General features: G+C 39.2%; 1 protein-coding gene across 3 annotated transcripts in view; it reads left to right on the top strand.

Moving 5' to 3' along the window:
- Positions 1 to 12,240, top strand: part of ATP6V1A (ATPase H+ transporting V1 subunit A) — a 64,691-nt gene that overhangs the window by 537 nt on the left and 51,914 nt on the right. The window contains exon 1 of one of the 3 annotated variants that reach the window (XM_070072120.1): positions 11,393 to 11,608. The exons of the other annotated variants lie outside the window; for them this stretch is intronic. The gene's annotated coding sequence lies outside the window, so the exon portion shown is untranslated. Of the gene's footprint in view, positions 1 to 11,392; positions 11,609 to 12,240 lie in introns of those variants that run through there. 3 annotated transcript variants of the gene reach the window in all.

A 12,240-nucleotide genomic window follows, 5' to 3' on the forward strand; every position in this document is an offset into this window, starting at 1 on the left:
AATCTTTGGGGCTCCGTGTAGTAGAATTGGTTCATCCATTCCTTCGGGGGAGGGGGGTTTGCACTGCCACCGGGTCCCCATTCCCCAAAGCTCATTCCTCGGTCAAGGCCCTCGTCCGGGGCTGGGGAGCTGGAACGGTGGAAAAACCCTGGAGGCAGAGGCGTCTCCTGCGAGACAGGCTTGGGAGGGAATGTCACTGATGTGGCCCTCGCTGCGGAGTCACGCGAAAGCTTCCCTCTGAATGTGCTTCCTCAGTAATTCTAAGGATCTTTATCTGACATCCTCGCAAGAGAGATTCTGTAGGTGTTCCTAGGCTTCGGGTGGGCCTAGAAGGGTGAACGAGGAAGGTCGAAGGCCTAACTATCTCCAAAACAGGGAGTGTTGGGACTGCGACATTCTCGATTGAATGGGGAGGCGTTGAAAGATGGTGTTGCAGCGTCGTGGTCCGCGGGAGGCTCAGGCTAGCTTATGGAAAAGTGCCTACGTTTCCCTGCAAGGGAAACGGAACGGGCTGGAAATAAAAGTAAACCAGATTTATTTGACTGTAAACTTAAAGGTAAGAAGACTAAGTCTAGATATTGTTGACTTCATGTTTTCTGCTTCTGTCAACCTTTTTTTTTTCCTGTTCCTCCCTAAAATCCTACTTAATTGCCACTCCCAATCGATGCCTGGACTAGCTTTGTGGTATATGTGTGTTAAGTAGTGCTTTTCTCTCTCCTTAGCTTTCTCCATTTGTAAAACTCCAAATGACCTCTTATTTTGATGAATAATATTTTGTGGACATACAGAAATTGTTTTGCCTAGGATTTTGCCCAACCTATTTTGCATGTAATGTGGTAGACAGTGTATTGACCCCAAACAGAATGCTTTAGGGAAGAATGTTTTTCAGTTTTGGGTTAAAGTATTTTATTTGTACTACCAACTCAGAAAGCTCCTTGTTTCTTTTAAATGGAAAGGTGTTGTAAAAATGACAGACTTGATTTTTTTAAAATTTTCAATTAGAATGAAAAATTCATATTCTCAGCTAAAATGTTGCAGTTTTCTAACCAGTGAAATTGAAGAATCCATTAGAAAGACAGCTGAGAAATGAGGAAGATGGAATCGTCTTTGGTGGATGTGACTGACTTAATTTTATTTTTTCTGTATCTTCCAAATTCTTTTCAATAAACTGTTATGAAGTTTACCGTAGAAAAACTGGCCTTTTGGTGCTCCTTATTGGAAAAACACAATCTTGAAGATCTTGCTGTCTTCAAGTATTGAAGAAGATTACTGAGGGTGGGTGTTTGGCACAGAGATTAAGCTCTCTCTCCCTCTCTCTCTGCCTTTCTAATAAGCACAGATTTAAAAACAAAAACAACCACAAGAAACAGAAGAGGAAAAAGCAACAGTTTTAGCATGTTGTACTTATATGTTGTTCATACTGGTCAATAACAGTTATCTATTGAAATGTTTATTAGGCATGCCTTCTACAGATGCAAATACAATTTTATTAATGAGTTTTTTTTCCAGAGTGAGGTTTCCTGATCTCTAGAGGAGAGAAGGGGGGTGGGGAAGTGTTGCTTCATTGCCCAGGTGACCTTCTACCAAATAGCTCCTTGAGCACTGTGGTAGTCCAAACCAGTCCTGTCTGGGTGAAACCAAAACGGGAGAGAGAAAAACCAGCTACAAAGCATTGAGTCCTAGCGGGGTGAAATGTCAGTATTGAAGAGGTTGAATGAGTTTGCAGTTTTACTTCACAATTTCTCCAACTTTAGGGAACTTATGAAAGCAGTAATGGAGATCACTGAGGAAATCTGACAGATGAGCAGCAGGAATTGGTGACTACATTGCTTCTGAGACTGAATGGGGAAAAGAGCTTTAACATACACAATGAAAACCTGCGCATGCGCACACACACACACACACAGAGGTCTTGAAGCCTGGAAGACATTTCTTAGAGTAGCTTTATCTGTCTATGAGTGTTATATGTTAAAATCCTAACATTTATGTAGAACATTGTGCTGTAGTCCACCACTCAGGAGCACATAGGGCTTTTGTGTTAGCGGCCTTCCTGTGAGGGCTTGTTTTCACCGCCTTTACAGATGATCTCCACCACTGAGAATGCTTTCTTCCCCCCGGGCAAAGGTAGCCACTCAGTTCTGTCAACTATTGCATAGTAATTTCTGTTCTCTTTTCACTTCCAGCACGTTGCAGTCTGTGGCCTTATTTTCATTTAACCATAAAGATCTTAGGGGTTCAAGTGCAGTGTCTTTCCTGTGTGTCTTGAACACCAGAATGCTGAAGTTCCTGATAGGTACTTACTAAATTGTTTAAATGAGTGTTGGACAATTAGACAAGGAGATGAAACCATTTTACCTGTTGCAGTTCCTTGTACCTTCTAAGGTTGTGCAGTCAACATAAGCTTGCAAATGCCACTTGTTAATGATAACCTTCCAATGTATAGTCAATGGAATAAACATAAACCTGAAATGAACATTGTTAATACAGTGACCAACTTATTTTCACTTCATATATGTGTATTTAATAACAGATATGGTTACCGTTCAAATATGGGAAGGAAGGAAAGAGGATTGAGTTGTGCTCAGTGAAAAAAGTGATTGTGTATGGGCTACAAGTGGTATAATGCTATATTAGAAGTCAGAGGATCTTCATTCAGCTCAGCCACTTTAGTTCCATACCCTTTAAGCAAAGCTGGTCATAGGAGATTACAGGTTTGATGCTTAGGAACCCTTCTCTCGCAGATGTTGTGAAGTTGAGTAAGATAACCTTGATAATAATCTATGAGACAGTATTCTAAGAACTAAGTGGTATGTGACTGTAAAGTAATATAGTACAGACTTTACAGGAATTTCTTAGTTTTAGAGAACTGGGTTCAACTTCTGACCCTGTCACTTATGAACTATGGGACGTTGGACACTTATATCAGTTAAGTTCCTTTATGCTTTACTCTTTCAAATAAGTGAGTTTAAATTTGATTACAGTCTTACAGTATTTAATACTTACTTTTGTAAATTTTTTATTATTAACTTTACTGACATTTATTTTGATTTTCTGTACTGAGTTTCTAAAGGAGACCTTACACGTTCCACAGAATTGACTAATACCCCCTTCTTGACCAACAGCACTAGAGTATAGGGAAGGGAATAGAATTTTTTTTTTTTTTTTTTTTTTGAGAGAGAGGACACAGAAAGTTCCCATCTGCTGGTTCACTTTCCAAATGCCCACAGTGGCTCTGGCTGGTCTGGGACTGAAGCAGAAATCCAGGATTGTAATCCAGGTCTCCCATATGGATGGAGGTAACACACTGAACAGAGCCATCACCTAGCCTCCTAGGGTCTACATTGGCAGGGAGGTGGAATTGGAAACCAGAGCTGAGAACTGAACCCAGGTACTCCAATATGCGATGCAAGGAGCAGAATATGAAATGAGGCTATTAACAAACAAAAAAAGGGCAAGAAAAAGGTACTTACAGCAAAGTTCTAAAGCAGAATTATTGATAGGAGCTGAGAAATACCGACATAAAGTCCATTGATTTGGCAACCACAGTCACTTAGTATTTTCTGCATACAGTAAACATTTTCCAAAGCTTGTGATCATTCGTTTGTAGGATGCATTTAAGGAAGCAGTTCTTCTGTGATTTATAGAAATATATTGTAATTGCACAGACTGTAGAACAGGGTCTTTTGTTAATCATTACATTTAAAAATTTTAAGTATTTTTTTTTAAGATTTTGTTTTAATTTATTTGAAAGACAGAGTTACAAAGAGAGGTAGAGACAGAGAGAGAGCTCTTCCGTCCTCCCCAAATGGCCACAATGGCCGGAACTGCGCCAATCTGAAGCCAGGACCCAGGAGCTTCTTCCGGGTCTCCCATGTGGGTGCATGGGCCCAAGGACTTGGGCCATCTTCTGCTTTCCCAGGCCATAACAGAGAGCTGGATCAGAAGAGGAGCAGCTGGGACTAGAACCGGTGCCCATATGGGATGCCGGCGCTTCAGGCCAGGGCTTTAATCTGCTGTGCCACAGTGCCAGCCCCTAGACTTAGGTTTCTATAAGTGCATTTTCTTTTATATGTAGTACTTATACATTATATATGCACATTATGTGAATACTTGATTATAAGATATATGCATGTCTGTATGTAAAGACATCTGAAATGGATGTTTATCTTCATAGTAACATCTTTATTTTTACCTGAAACTAGCCATTAACTGAAATTATTGGTACTATGGATAAAATCATCTAATTATTTACATGTAGATTCCTCTTTCTATTTATTTTTTTGTGGTTAATTCTACTTAATAAGTTTCACAACTGTGGTTAACCAATTTCTAAAAATGGGAGGCTGGTGTTGTGATGCAGCAGGTTAGGCCCCTTGTGATGCCAGTATCCCATATCAACAATCTGGATTCAAGTCCTCGTTGCTCTGTTTCCAATCCAGCTTGATTTTAATGTGCCTGGGAACCCAGTGGATGATAGCCCAAGTATTTGGGCCCCTGCAACCCATGTGGGAGACCCAGATGGAGTTCCTGATTCCTTTTTTTGGCCTGGCCTGGCACTTGCTGTTGCTGACATTTCGGAACATACTCTCTCTTTCTGTCTCTCCCTATTTCTGTTTCAAATAAATAAATAAATTTTTAAAATACATTAAAAATTGACATTTTTAGATTTGAATTTTAGAAACACTTTAATTCTTATATAATATTTTTATCATAATTTATCATTGTTATAACTTAATTGCAATAAAATTTTGATTCTTAATGCTGTTGGTAGAATCAGCTGTTCTTTTGATGATAAACTTTTTTTTAAGAAATTATACCAGTGCTGGTGCTGTGGTACAGTAGGTTAATCTTTCACCTGTGCCACCAGCATCCCATATGGGTGCTGGTTCTGGTCCCTGCTGCTCCTCTTCCCATCCAGCTCTCTGTTAATGGCCAGGGACAGAAGTGGAAGATGGCCCAAGTGCTTGGGCCCTTGCACCCATGTTGGAAGCCCAGAGGAGGTTCCTGGCTCCTGGCTTCAGATCAGCCTCAGCTCCAGTCGTTGTGGCCATTTGGGGAGTGAACCAACAGATGGAAGACCTTTCTCTCTGTCTCTCCCTCTCTCTCTCTGTAACTCTACCTCTCAAATAAATAAATAAAATCCTTGTGTGTTTTTTTTAATTATACCTACAACATGCCATATTTTCTTTCATGAAAAATGATGTTTATATTTCATTGAAAATGAAATGAGTGGTGTGTGATATGATGCAGAGGAACTCCAGATGTGCTTGATTAGTGAAAAGCAATTGGACTCTTAAGTTTTATTTCAGTTGTTTCCTATCTTAATTTTTTTAAGAAAACTTATTTTATGATGCAATAGAGGAGATTAATTAAATTGGAAAATACCTGAAGAAAGAGGATATGTGCAGTAGTGATTACATATGTAAAAAGTTGGAAGAAAATGCAGCAAAATAACTATTTCTAGATTAAGAAAAAAACATTTAAAATTGTTATTAAACAGTCTGTACATGGGAATTTCTGTAATCTGTAAAAATTTAAATTTGATATGGAAAATTAAGACATTAAGTATTTCTTTCCTTTTTATTGGATATCTAAGTGAAAATATTTTGACTTATTTGTATAAAGAACTTATAATTGAATTTGTTAGATTTAGATATATTTTAGGTTTAGTTATGTAAGTGTACCAGAATAATAAAAAAGCAGAAGTAAATAATATTATATTTGAAAATTTAGTACATAACAAAATGATAATTAATTGAAGGAAAAGACATATATATATATATATAATTGATTGAATTAATACATCTAGAAGATGATAAAATTGAGCCAGTACATGATTTCAGGTGGAGTAAGGTTTAAATGTAAATAGTAAAATATTTAAAACAATTATCTAATTTTAAAAAAAGTAGTCTGCTGGTTTACCCTAATGCCCACCACATTCGGGACTGAATGAGGCTGAAGCTGGGAGCCAGGAACTCAGTGCAGGTCTCTCTCATGGGTATCAGGGACTAGAGAACTTGAGCCATCACCTCTGTCTCCCAGGGTGCAGAAGAACTGAAGCTGGAGTTGGAAGTGGGGCTGGGGCTCCAACTCAGGCACTCTGTTATGGAATGTGGACATCCCAAGAGTTCACATTTGTAAGAACTCTTAGAAATTAAGAAAAAGTCCACCCAATAGAAACATGAATAAAGTATGTGACCATATAAGTTCACAGAAGAGAAATCTCAACATTCAGCAAACATGAAAAGATTTGTAACCTTACTAGTAATTGATGTAGTAACAATGAAATATTACTTCATTGATTAACAAAAATTATAAGTCTGTAGCAAAATGTGCAGGAAAGGATTTTCTCAAAATGTTAGAAGAGATGGGAGTTGTTTCAGATTTCATTATTCTTAAACAGGCAGTCTGTCCATATTGAATATATGTACATTCTCAGCCGGCGCCGCGGCTCACTAGGCTAATCCTCCACCTTGCGGCGCTGGCACACCGGGTTCTAGTCCTTGTCGGGGCGCCGGATTCTGTCCCGGTTGCCCCTCTTCCAGGCCAGCTCTCTGCTGTGGCCAGGGAGTGCAGTGGAGGATGGCCAAGTCCTTGGGCCCTGCACCCCATGGGAGACCAGGATAAGTACTTGGCTCCTGCCATCAGATCAGCGCTGCGCCGGCCGCAGCGCGCCAGCCGCGGCAGCCATTGGAGGGTGAACCAACGGCAAAGGAAGACCTTTCTCTCTGTCTCTCTCTCTCACTGTCCACTCTGCCTGTTAAAAAAAAATGTACATTCTCTATCAGTGGTGCTCCAAGGAGTCTTTTTGTTAGCAATAAAGACACCAGTAAATAAGTAGGTGTGTAAATGAATGTTGATTGCAACAGTGTTTGTAGTGGCAAAAACCAAGGACAAAGGGACTGTCTGTTAATGTGGGTATTATATAAATTGTGCAAGGCGTATTAAGGAATGCTATGAAGTCATTAAATGGTAGGAGTTACCAGGGACTTGGAAGGATTTCCATCATGTGTCTTAAGTGAGAAAGACAAGGTACAGAGAAATGTAAATAATGAGATCCTATGTGTATAAAACCAGTTGAAAAACATGAATTTTATATATGCTTATACAGTTGTCAACGTGATAGGGAGGAAACAAGCAGGAAAGGAAAGGAAGAAAAGAGACAAAGCGGCAGAGTATTGACATTAACATTCACATAAGCAAGTGGTGTTTCTGCTTGCCTGTGTGGGTGATGAATCACAGGAAAGGATGGCCATCCAAATGTCTAGTCATTTCTTAAGGTGGATAGATTGACATTCCAGATTATTTTTGCTTGCTTACATATGCTTTTCTACACTACACATTTTTATTTTTATAATGAAGGTGTAGTGTTTCTATAGTTAGAGAAAAATAAAAGCATTTACTTTGAAAAAGAAATAAAATGAAGACTGGGTAGGGAAAAGAAAGAATTTACAAAAGGGAAAAAACATTATTTAAAATGGCTAGAAATGATTAGCTATTTTTCTGTCTTAGGCATCTAAGAGGAAATTCTCCTAATCCACATTTGTGATAACTCTTGGGCGTCCAATAAGAAATTATCATTATAAATGTACCAGAAAATGATAGGCATTACCAGATAGGATTACAATTTACATTTTATATTTGATATAGAAATTAAATGCTCCAGAAATGCTTTCTGCTTTGGAGCTATTTAGAGCATGTTGTAGAAGTATCTGTCATCTGACTTAATCATGTGACAGAATCATAAGAGTTCACATCTGGATTTGGTGGGTAAAAAAATTATAGGATTAACATTCTGTAGGAAAACTTCAAAGAAGAATTTCTGTAAAGAAGCAAAATCAAAAGCATTTGGAATTACTTAATGCATGAATTCAGTCCTTTTAGAGAATTTTGCAGTACTGGCACTGAACTGTGGGACTAGTCTGGTTCTTGTGCCTCCTAGCAGTGTGACTTTGGGGGAGTTACTCTTTACTTTCTGTATTGCATTTTTCTGAGCTTTAAGGAAAAGTAATACTAAGTTGTGAAAGTTAAATTAGTGGTATAAGAACAATGGTTAGAATAACAGCTGGTACATATGAACAATGTGAACATCATTACTTGCTCAGTTAATTAGATATATTATAGTTTTATTACTTGGCTCAGTTTTAGCATTCAATGAATCTTTCAACAGTATTTCTAATGAAGTAGATAATACATGCACAAGTAAAGCAAGCAAGTATTTATGTAGGTATATTTTCTCTCTTTCCCCTCCCATCTCTCTATCTCCCTCTCCCCCCATTTTTATTTTTCTCCATGTATTTATCCACAAGTAGTAACATCTTGTGGACCTTACAGTTTTTCACTTAACAGTATTACCTGGAAGATTTTTCCACATTGATAGTTAAAGCTGTCTCATTCTTTTTTTTTTTTTTTTTCATTTAAAGATTTATTTATTTCCTATTTGAATGACAGAGTGACAGAGAGAGATAGAAAAAGAGATCTTTCGTCCACTGGTTCATTCCCCCAAAACCAGGAGCCAGGAGCTCCATCAGCGTATCCCTTGTGAGTGTCAGGGGCTCAAGTACTTGAGCCATAATCCACTGCTTCCCAGGCACATTGGCAGGGAGCTGGATTGGAAGACGAATAGCTGGCATTCCATATGGGATGTGGATGTCCCACATGTCTGCTTAACCCATTGCATCACAGCACCTGCTCCTGTGCACTTTGCTTAATACCTTAGCTGTATTGTCCCATGGAAACCTCACAACAATCTTATGAGATGGATACTATTCTTACCTCTATTTAATACATGAGGAATATTTGGCATAGGGTTATTAAATAGCAACAATATCACACACACAGCTCATAAGTGGTAAAACTCAAGATTTTAAAAAAATCATTACTTTTAATTGAAACAAGAGTCTGTTTGTAGAGATAAATGTCAGAACCACTTAAGCACACTGCCTTCCATACTACCTTGTTCTTTAGTCTCCATTTTAATAGACATCCCAATCTTTTGCATAAGAAACTAAGAAATGGCTATAGTGAATAATTTGTTAATAGGACATTTTGTATACATACAGGAAATTCCTAGAAATGGAGCAGCTGGATCAGAGGACAGGTGCATTTGGAAGTTTGGAAGTCTAGTAGGTATTTACAAATGGATCTTCAATTTAGGGAGGCACAGAAAGCCAACTTTGTCCTTTTTTTTAAAGATTTATTTTATTTGAAACACAGAGTTACAAAGAGAGGTAGAGCATGAGAGCGAGAGAGAGAGGGAGGTCTTCCACCCGCTGGTTTACTCCCCAGATGACCGCAGCGGCCAGCACTGATCCAAAGCACTGAGCTGATCCAAAGCCAGGAGCCAGGAGCTTCTTCCAGGTCTCCCATGTGGGTGCAGGGGCCCAAGGACTTGGGACATTTTCTACTGCTTTCCCAGGCTATAGCAGAGAGCTGGACTCCAACTGACACCCATATGGGATGCTGGAAGTGAAGTGAAGCAGCTGGGACTCAAAATGACGCCCATATGGGATGCCGGCACTTCAGGCTGGGGCTTTAACTGGCTGTGCCACAGCGCCGACCAACTCTGTCATTAATAATTAGCTGAAATCTGCCATTTTCGAAGACTGAATAGATGAATGGCTTTAACATTCCCAATATCCCTCAACTGTAGTGATCTACCATAATGTGATTGATGGGAATTAGTGTAACAATGTTAGTTTTAAGAATGAGGCACTTAAGGTGAATGTTTGGCCTGGTGGTTAAGACACTGCTTGGGACACCCATATAATGTATTGGAGTACCTGAGTTGGAGTCCTGGATCTGCTTCCAATTCCTGCTTCCTACTAATGCACACCCTGTGAGGCAGCAGGTTGTAGTTCAAGTAGCTGGGTGCCTGCCACTTGTGAGAGAGCTAGATGGAATTCCTGACTTCCAGTTTAAACTTCCCATCAGGACCATCTTGTGGGAATCTGAATGTGAATCAGCAAGTAGGAAATCCTTTTCTGTCTCTCTTTCTCTCTTCCTCTCAAATAAATAAAATTCTTAATTTTCTTAAGGTACAGGACATGCTTTAGAACTCTTGTTACTCTCAAATAACAGTATTCTAGGTGTAACTTGAAATGTTCCTCATGTGATTTATACATTGGAATTCTATTAATTGAAGTTTGAATTATATTACTAGAAGAGTAACATGTCATAATTGTTCCGTGTGAAAGTTGCTGATTTTATGTGCCAAAACAATTATGTAAGAGCTTTCAAATAGTTATAAGTAGGGAATCAGATTGTCAATCAATCAATACGAACATTAGGAGTGTGGTAGCTAAGTATAGGGATAACTGTATTATGAAAAATAAGTTTTCAGTAACCCACGAGTCCTGGTTTTGGTGGTGCAAAATCAGACAGTGAGGGGTTTATTATTTTTAGTATAACACACTTCAGTGTCTTCTATTTCATTTGTTCAAGAAGGGAAATGGTGTCTGTTACTGTGAATCTAAGAAGCAGGCTAACAGACCCCAAACTATTTAAAGTGAAGCAAAGCAGGCACTTAAAACACAGACTGTGCTTGCTTGGATGGCAGCCTACTTGCAGTGCTTGAATGTGGCTTTCTAGTGTCTGCTGTGTCAGTATGTTGTGAATATGATTTCATCCACCAAAAGATGTTTCTGTGAGGATGGAGGGGGTTGGGGAAGTAGCTGTAAATAGAGATAAAGTAGGCTGTCAATAACAATTCTTGGCTATAAACTAATTGTACCTTAGAGCAGTATGAGACAACAGAAAATAATTCCCTCTATGTCCATCCTCCAAAGGAACCATTAAACTGTAGCAACTTTGATATCCAAAACGCTAGAACTGAGCCTAAGTCTTATGGCACAAAAGTTCATTCAAGATAGGGTTTAGAATTTTCCTATATCTTCACCCAAGTTATTCTAATCTGATAGATCCTTAAGTCTTGTTCCAAAAATAGAGCTGAGTTAGTATTTCAGAACACACCTGATTTCTGTATTTCGGAGCTGTAGGTTGTGGAAATTCCCAGGATTTGCTAAGCTCGATGACTAAAGGGTCCCCCTACAGTCCTATTCATAGTCACATACATTCTTTTAAAATAGACTAAAATGAGTTTGGTTAAGGATTAATCTGTATCTCCTGTGGTGGTCCCAAAATTAGGGCTGTATTACCACGTCCTCAGAGACCATGTAGTTTTTCTTGTAACAACTCTTATTAGTTGTAAATAGTTTATTAGAAGTAAAAGCAAAAGTGATTTTGTATTCTGTGTAAGCATTATGTCCTTCCAGTAGTCATACTGTTAGTGCTTTGTGCCTTTTTTTTTTTTTAAGATTTATTTGAAAGTCAGAGTTATAGAGAGAGAAGGAGTTGCAGAGAGAGTTCTTCCATCTGCTGATTTGCTCCCCAGTTCGTCACAATGGCCGGAGCTGCGCCAATCTGAAACCAGGAGCTAGGAGCTTCCTCCTGGCCCCCCATGGAGGTGCAGGGGCCCAAGGACTTGGGCCATCTTCCACTGCTTTCCCAGGCCATAGCAGAGAGATGGATTGGAAGTGGAGCAGCTGGGACAGAATCCGGCCAGGACTAGAACCCGGGGTGCCGGCACTGCAGGCGGAGGATTAGCCAGGTGAGCCGCGGCGCCGGCCTGGAACCTTAGCTTTTAATGTATTTCCTCCCCCTTGTACCAAAAGTCATGTCATCTAAGACTGAGGTACTAAGAAGAACTATTTTTGAAAGAATGAAGTTACTTGGGATAGCACATTAACCTGTCACAGTTTGGAATGAGCCTTATTAAAGGAGAAAAGAGTGAGCCTCCTGTGGTGTTTGTCACTGCAGTGTTCCGCAGTGCCTGTCGGGGAGAATGATGACTCATAAACTCAGATGGTTGCCTATTCTACCCTCTGGATTTTTCTTCTACAGCACGGGAGGGTGTTTTTTTTAAAAAAGTCTTTCACGAATATGAGGATTTGGGGACCTAGCTTGTGTCTAAAGGGATCTTAGTTGTAAGTTGGTTTTGCATTTTATCCTTAAACTAGATAGGAGTCACACAGCGAAATGTAAATTTTATGTTATCACTGAGTTGATTTTATGCATGCAGCCATGTATACCATACAATTTTGATGAAAGCATGCAGCCTGTATTTTTTTTTAATAATTGACAACCGCAAGAATCATTGAACAACGTTATTAAGTACCCTATAAAACTGTTCTGTGTAGCATTAATTCATATGGTTTGGCCCTTATCTCATGGAAATTTAAG

Source organism: Oryctolagus cuniculus, chromosome 4 (genome assembly GCF_964237555.1).
Source record: "Oryctolagus cuniculus chromosome 4, mOryCun1.1, whole genome shotgun sequence".
In the NCBI taxonomy this organism is placed as follows: Eukaryota; Metazoa; Chordata; class Mammalia; order Lagomorpha; family Leporidae; genus Oryctolagus; species Oryctolagus cuniculus.